We start from the raw sequence: 8,060 nt of genomic DNA, 5'->3' as shown, positions 1-8,060 counted from the left end.
AACTTCTACACAAAAATGATAATTCTACACTCAATTTCCAGTGAGCTAACTAACCAATCAAGCATGCATACCCCCACATAATTCTACTTGATCTGTCACTAATTTAGCCAAGTTACTTTTGTTCAAACTTTTCTTTTATTTTTGGAAACAGAACAAGCATGGCAAGCATTTGTTTAAGAAGATGAAGTTATATCAAACATCTAGGCATTCACTTTATTCAAAGCAATAAACAGACAAACATACTAAAAACTTCACATTCCAGAAAGATTCAACAATTACAGTTTAAACCAGAACAAGCATGCTTTTGTTTGCTTTTTAAAGAATAGTCAAGGAACAACACCACCTTGTGAAATTTCTTGTTTTCTCCTTGTTGCCAGGAAACAATTTTGTATACAAAAGTGAGAATTTTGGGTAGCTAGGCATGATTTTAGAATTTCATAGAGTGTGTGTATGTTAGGTGATAGCTTAGGTTACTCAAAGATTCAATTTATAGCTCACTTGGCATTACATATATCCTCACCCTTACCTTAGCCCCATTACAACCTTGAAAAGACCTCATGATGTTTGCATTTGTACATTAAATATTTGTTGATTGGTTAGATAAAGAACAAAGTTTTAGAAAGCATGACTAGAGAAGAGTAGAGTGATCAACCCTAGACACTTGAGAGATTATAGTGCATATACACTACCAGTGAGGGTTCAATGCTTGATTCTATGTTCCCTGCTTTCATGACCTATCTTCTTACAAGTTTACTTGTCTTTACTGTATGATTTGAATTAGTGGAATTTGATTTATGTTTGTCTTGGAAAACTTATTTACTTTTAACCAAGTAGATAGAAACATCTCAGCATATAGTTGCATTTATATACATAGGTTGCATTGCATTTCCACTACAAGAAAAATACCCATTCAGGTACACTTGAAAAGTGTAGCCAAAAGTGAAAAAAAAATGATGCCTTAGGCTACGGCTACGCTTTTTGGGCTATGGCTACGCTTTTTGGAGTGATTCCTATTCGGCCGTTGCCTATTCTCAAAGGCTACGCTTTTCTACACCAAGGGCTACGCTTTTGGCGTTTGGGAATAGGGTACGCTTTTCAAGTGATGCTGTCCAGGACCAAAGGCTACGCTTTTCAGCTTCCATTTTCGCTAGAATAGGCTACGCTTTTCAACGCTACTGCATCACCTGTAAAGCGTAGCCACATTGTATACCATAGCTACTTTTTATAAGTGTAGCCTTAGGTCCCTCTTTTTTTTGTATACTATAGCTACTATATATAAGTGTAGCCTTAGGTCCCTCATTATTTTTTTTTTTGCCTCTATGCTTCATGTTCATCGTAGGTTACTCTGCCGTTGCTGTTCTATTCTGTTTTTCCCTGGTAGCATTGAGTTGTGTTCTGTTGCCATTATTTGGTTTGCTATTGCCTTGACTATAACATGCCTCCTTTTCTTGATCTTCCTTAGCTGCCAATCATTACTGTCTTTGTTCGGTATTGCTGTCCTTATCCGGCACCACGGATGTCATTGTTGTTGCTTCCCCAGAAGAACTAATGTTACTGCTACTATTCCGGCCGTACTAGCTATTGTAAACTGGAAAAAGAAGGAGATCGCCACATTTAAATTCGACGGTTTTGACTAACTGAGGTAGGGGGTTTAAAACGATTTTAATTTAAGAATGCCTACAAGGTTTATTGAATAACTGCAAATAGATTTAATAGCTGTGAGTAATTGATTGATTATGTGAATATTGAATTGTGGCTGAAATTGTGATTGGAATGATTGAGATTGTGATTTGAAATTGTTGATTGGTGATATTGATTGATTATGTAGATTGGGAATAATTTGATGACTTATTGTTGAGAATTACTGAATTTTAATGGGTTATGTTGGATTTGTTGCTGTTAAGCTATTATTTGGTATATTGTAATATTAATGAGCTTGGTTGGTGGTTGATTTGGAATTGGTTTTGAGGGGTATTGAAGGGTTGGATTTTGAATACTAAATGGTTTGCTTAAAATCAGGTTCTCTTGAAATTAAACGGCAACTTTGAAAGTGAATCCGTGACTATATAGTAATTGAAATGATAAGAATTTAAGTGCTAAGTAAATTATATTAAGCGTAATTAAGAAAACTCAATTTTGAAGGTTTCGTATCAACTAGAGAATTAGTTATGATTTTTCAATGTTGAATTCTAAAATCTGATTTTCTGCATAATTTCTAAACTGAGTCAGCAATTTTGAAAATCTATAACTAATCCTGTGATTATCGAAATTGTGTGGAACCAAGCCTGGATTAAGCTTGGGAATATGGGGAGCTGGACTGGTGAATTTGAGACTTTTTCATTAAGTTTATGATTTATGGTGAATTTTTGAATTATGGAAGTCAAATTTGGTTTTTCTGCAGAACGTTTAACACAGCAGCAAATCGTTTCCTCTATTGGAATTTATCCAGTCTGAATTTTGAAATGGAACCAATTTTAAATGAAAATATGGTCCTAATACTATAATTTTATAAAAATTTAGAATTTTTAGAGTTGTGGTTTTAAAGATTTGGATTTTTAAAGTAATATGTATTATGCAGTAAAAGTCAGGTTTTGTTTTCTAAATCAGTAAATTTGAGACTTTATAATTTTTAATTCTGGAATGATATTGGGATGCAACCAATTGAAGGTGAAATTTGAGTATGTTTAGTACACATGATTCAAATTTCAGGGTTTTCCATGTTTTAATAAGTGAGTTATGGGCCTTGGAATAGGTTGTGTTTAATGATTTGTAAAACAGAATTCTGCAGAAAATTACCTAACTTCCAAGCTACGTAACTCCTTCATTAAAAATGGTATGACCCTGGAACCAATTGAGAAAGAAATTTGGATAAGTTAAGTTTAACCACATTAATTTTGAATGTGGTTGGATTCATTTTGGATTTTATATGAAATTTCGAATGTTGTATGCTGCTGCTGTTTTCTGGATTTAAAACACTGCAGAGAAGTCACGATTTTGCTTATATTCCCGAAGCTAGAGTCAATGAAAAATTATAATTTTTGGTTTAATAGAAAGATTAATCGGAGACGGTCGCATGGATATAAAATTTGCGTAATTCCGAATTCATTTGATATTTTAAAAACAAAATGGAAATCAGGCTGCCAAGTTGTGTTGGTAATTATTTTGGATATAGAATTTAAGAAATAGATTTTCTATTATCAAATGTTTTTGAGAATATATTGCTGTGGCGAATGCTAAAAGAGTAGTATGATAAAAAGTAGAGGACCTGTTGAAGGGTCATTTGTTGCTTAAAATAACTCAAGAGGTGCTTGTTTGTTTATTTGTTGCATTAAGGCAACTCCAGAGTTATTTGTTTGTTCATCTGCTGCAATAAGACAGTCAGATAGATGGTGGCACGACCACTGAGAACGCTTTCCTGTGGTACAGATCCATATTTTAATTCTGTAAGGAAGAGGGGTTATTTCCTGCTATAGAAGTACCGTGACCACCTGTTCCATTTCTGTCATGGCTGAGGGGTTATTTCCTGTATACAGAAGGTGTGTCGGCATACATTCCTGTAGTGGCAGATGTGTTATTTCCTGTGTGTAGTGGACCCTATGGTGGCAGAGGGGTTATTTCCTGTACACAGGGGTATAGCCAACTGGAAAGCCATACCCGTTTCAGCTGCTTTGGGTTACGTCGAGAGCAGGTAGAAACCGACAGATGAGCTCATTACATGAACTAGGACTAGACATTCATCATATGCATCTATGTGACATTGTTTGGGTGTGTATATTGTAATTGGTTTGCCTAAATGAATAATTCTGATAACTACTAATTGCTATACTTGATATAATTGCTCTTGATTGTGTTTGAACCTCATTACTTGTGTTTGTAACTGATTGGCTGGATTGTGGTGAATTGGGTGTTGGTTGAATTACATGGGCCTGAGGTCGTGATTGGATTGTGTTTGAGGTTTAGTAAGTATGAAAGATTGAGCTGGTTCAGCATAGACTTAATGAACCTACGCTTGGAACAGATTAGTCATTCATACGGTCTAGGAAAACATTTAAGATCTTTATAAAGGAAAATATGGGTTTAGAATTTTGGATAATTAACTGATGCTTTATAAGATTTTGGATTTTTGAATGTTATGCCGTTGGTTTTCAAAATAAAAGATTGATAAGGCAAGTAAAGATCACTGCAGATGAAAACAGTTTTTCTTTTAAGTATTTCTAAATGGATAAACTATTTGCATTTTATTCTTTACTTTCACGGCATTCTCGACCTCTACTAAGAATATGTGGCTTGGTTCTCACCCCCAAATTTTCCACCCTTTCAGTGACACAGGTTTGAAGATGCAATTTGAAGCTACGAGCGATTAGTAGGCTTCCTTTATGGTTTTAATTGCTTTCATCGAGTCCCCTCACTGTTGTCCCTTGAGATTCTATTCCATATAGAGGGGTAGGTTTAGTATATTATATTTGAGTTTCATTTGGTTTCTTTTGTATAAGAATTATTATCAATAATATTTATGTGATTATTTTTATTTGTAAATGTTTGAATTATGACTTTAGTGAAATAAAAACAAAATTTTCTGGAATTTTCTTAAAACTGAAACGCGAACTCGATACAAAGGCTCGATAATTAAGTAGTTAATACTATAAAAGGTTACGTAACGTTCTTTTTAGTAGAAATACCCTGACTTAAGCAAGGTATTTTGCTGGACGGGATGTTACACTATCCCTATCACTAACCACAATATGAGAATTGGCAAGGATCAATCCCATGAAATCATCCTCTAACTAGTAAAGGAAAGTCAAATGAGCTATATCAATCCAAGTCCATAGGTCCTAGCTCCCCACTAATTGAATTAATGAGAACTAAAGTCAATGGCTCCCAATCATCAATTACTTGGACATTACCAACTCAAGAATTCCTAAGTTACCTCTCCAAGCCAAGACCATAAAATTCTACTCTAATATCCTTCCAAGCATTTCATCAAACACTTGGAAGGCATGAAAGAAAAGCATAGTGAAATCACAAGAAGAATGAATTCTAACAACAATTAAATGCAAAGAATTAACAACAACAATCAAAGAAAACACAATTGACATGAATTACCTCAAACTGCATTAAAAGAAAAATAAAAGAACAAAAGTAGATCCACAACAAAGTATAAGAACAAAATAGAAAAGATCACAACAAAAGAGTAGAGGAGCAAGATGTAACAACAAGGAATTGAATGGGAAAAATAGATGAAAGCAAAGAGTAAAACCTAGATCTAGAAATTCTACCTAAACCTAATCCTAATTCTAGAGAGAAGTGAGAGCTTCTCTCTCTAAAAACTAAACTAAAGCTTTTTAGATGAATTAATGATTATTTCCCCTTCAATCCTTATCTATTTTAGGCATTTTGGCTCCAAAGTTGGTTCAAGACTGGGCCCCACAGCTCCTCAAAAATTGTTGGGCACGATTTAACTCAAAAATTACGTGCCATCATCAACGTGAACACGCGCAGCACGCGTACGCATCCCTAGAGTTTTTCGCAATCCATGCGGAAGCGCACAGTACGCGCGCGCGTCTATGGGCATTTTCCAAATCTTTAACTTTTCATGATTTCTCCACTTTGCATGCTTTCCTCTTCACTCCTTTGATCCATTCCTAGACCTATTCAATCTGAAATCACTAGCAAACACATCAAGGCATCTAGTGGGATCAAAGGGAGATTAAAACTATCAAATTAAGGACCTAAAAAGTATGTTTTCACATTTAAGCACAAATACGGAAACAATCACAAAACCATGCTATTTTATTAAATAAATGTGAGGAAAGATTAACAAAATCATCTAAAGTCAACACAAGATAAACCCTACAAATGGGGCTTATCAGCCTCCTATCTCCCTCTCTGGAAAATATAACTAGCGTGCCATGCCTAGAGGCCGGTGTGCCACGCCCATCATTTTGCCTTGGTTCCAGTAGCTGGCGTGCCACGCCCAGCATTCAAGTGGCACGCCCAGGTTAGACTCTTGAGCTGGCATGCCACACCTTCGATACCAAATGGCACGCCCAGCCTTTGCTTTGGCCTTCTTGTACGTTGGCGTGCCACACCTGGATGCTCAAGTGGCACGCCCATTCATCTATGGGTTTCTTAAGCTTCGCGTGCGACGCTTGGCTCCTCAAGTGGCATGCCCAAGTGACTTTTGAAGCCGGCGTGCCACGCCTTCGATACCAAGTGGCACGTCCTAGTGAGGATCCCTTCTGGAGTGATGAACTGGCGTGCCACGCCCATGGCTCAAGTGGCACGCCCATAGTAAGTGATGGGCTAGGCGTGCCACGCCCCTTTAGTGGCCTTCATTGTTGTTCTATGGAAAATTATACTGGCGTGCCACGCCTAGCTTCTGGCGTGCCACGCCCATGTAAATGCTTTAAGAATCCCCTCTTGACTTCAGTACTGGTGTGCTACGCCCAGCTCCTGGCGTGCCACGCCAGTGCATTTTTGTGGCATTTGCTCCAAGTGGTAGGGCAGTTTCACACGCCCAGCTTGTTTTGTTGTTTTCTTCCCCTTTTTGATGTCTTTTTTACCTGAAATTCAGCACAAACTTATTTCAAAGCAATGTACTATAATATTTATTAAATATTGCATGAATTACAATGATCAAATGAGATTATGCTCTTTTATGGTCCTTGTTATGCAAGAAAAAAGGGTAGATGATGCAAGTCATCACATGTTCATACTATGGGTCGAATTAGACGAGCTGGGAAGAATGAAGACAAAAATGACTGACCTCTTTTGATGGCTGGTCGACACCGACCTCTTCCCAAAGAGCTCGGCCAAGGTGCTATAAGGGCTCAAGTAGGCGCAAAGCAGAAGAACACAGACCACCTAAAGTCGGCTGGCTAAAGATAAGGAGACTCACTGATAAACCCATATTTCGTGAGTTCTTTTGTGCTTAATTTGAGTGATTTATATAATCCCTCACCTACTTATTCACATTAATTGCATGGTTTTACTTTCCCTTCCTTATTATGTCGTATTGTGAAAAACATGTTTCCTAAGCTTTAAAAATTAATTATTTTAATTACCTTTACTTCCATTCGATGTCGTGATTAGTGTGTTGAGTAGTTTCAGATTTTTTAAGGCAGAATGACTTAGAGGATGGAAAAGGAAACATACAAAAATGGAAGGAGAAAGCAAAACGGAGCTTTAAGGAAACTGGTGTTCACGCGATCGCGTGCTAGAAGCGAAGATTCAGCAACGCGGACGCATGACTGACGCGACCGCGCGCCTTAAGCAGAACGCACATGACGCGGTCGCATGACTGACGCGACCGCGTGGCAAGGAAAAGCTCCGAATGATGCGACCGCATGACCCATGCGGACGCGTGACAGAGGCCACGCACCAGAAAATTACAGAACACGCCCCAGCGAGTTCTAAACCCCTTTTTGGCCTAAATCCAAGTCCAGAAAGCATAGACCAGAGGTTATAAAGTGGGGGAATGCATCCATTCATAATCATGCTTTCATAATTTATTTTTCATGTTTTAGATGTAGTTTTGGAGAGAGAGGTTCTCTCCTCTCTCTCTCTCTTAGGATTTAGGTAGTGTTCTGGTGCACGAAATTGTGATCATCTCATCAACATGGTACGCTCAATTGCAATCTCAACTATTTATCACAACTTCGCACAACTAACCAGCAAGTGTACTGGGTCGTCCAAGTAATGAACCTTACGCGAGTAAGGGTCGATCCCACGGAGATTGTTGGTATGAAGCAAGCTATGGTCACCTTATAAATCTCAGTCAGGCAGATTCAAATGGTTATGGATAATATACGAATAAAGCATAAAATAAAGATAGAGATACTTATGTAATTCATTGGTGAGAACTTCAGATAAGCGAATGGAGATGCTTTGTCCTTCCGTCTCTCTGCTTTCCTACTGTCTTCATCCAATCCTTCTTACTCCTTTCCATGGCAAGCTGTATGTAGGGTTTCACCGTTGTTAGTGGCTACCTCCCATCCTCTCAGTAAAAATGTTCAACGCACCCTGTCACGGCACGGCTAATCATCTGTCGGTTCTCAATC

General features: G+C 37.7%; 1 long non-coding RNA gene across 1 annotated transcript; it reads left to right on the top strand.

The window, feature by feature from the left end:
• Window positions 1-1,301: 1,301 nt before the first annotated feature.
• Window positions 1,302-4,582, top strand: LOC107469920 (uncharacterized). The gene is made up of 3 exons (XR_001588269.3): window positions 1,302-1,335; window positions 1,463-1,642; window positions 4,322-4,582. It is a non-coding gene; the product is annotated as an uncharacterized LOC107469920 (long non-coding RNA).
• The last annotated feature ends 3,478 nt before the right edge of the window (window positions 4,583-8,060 follow it).

This window comes from Arachis duranensis, chromosome 10, assembly GCF_000817695.3.
Source record: "Arachis duranensis cultivar V14167 chromosome 10, aradu.V14167.gnm2.J7QH, whole genome shotgun sequence".
Taxonomy (NCBI): Eukaryota; Viridiplantae; Streptophyta; class Magnoliopsida; order Fabales; family Fabaceae; genus Arachis; species Arachis duranensis.
The sequence above is the reverse complement of the archived record's forward strand: the minus strand, read 5'-3'. Positions and strand labels throughout refer to the sequence as shown.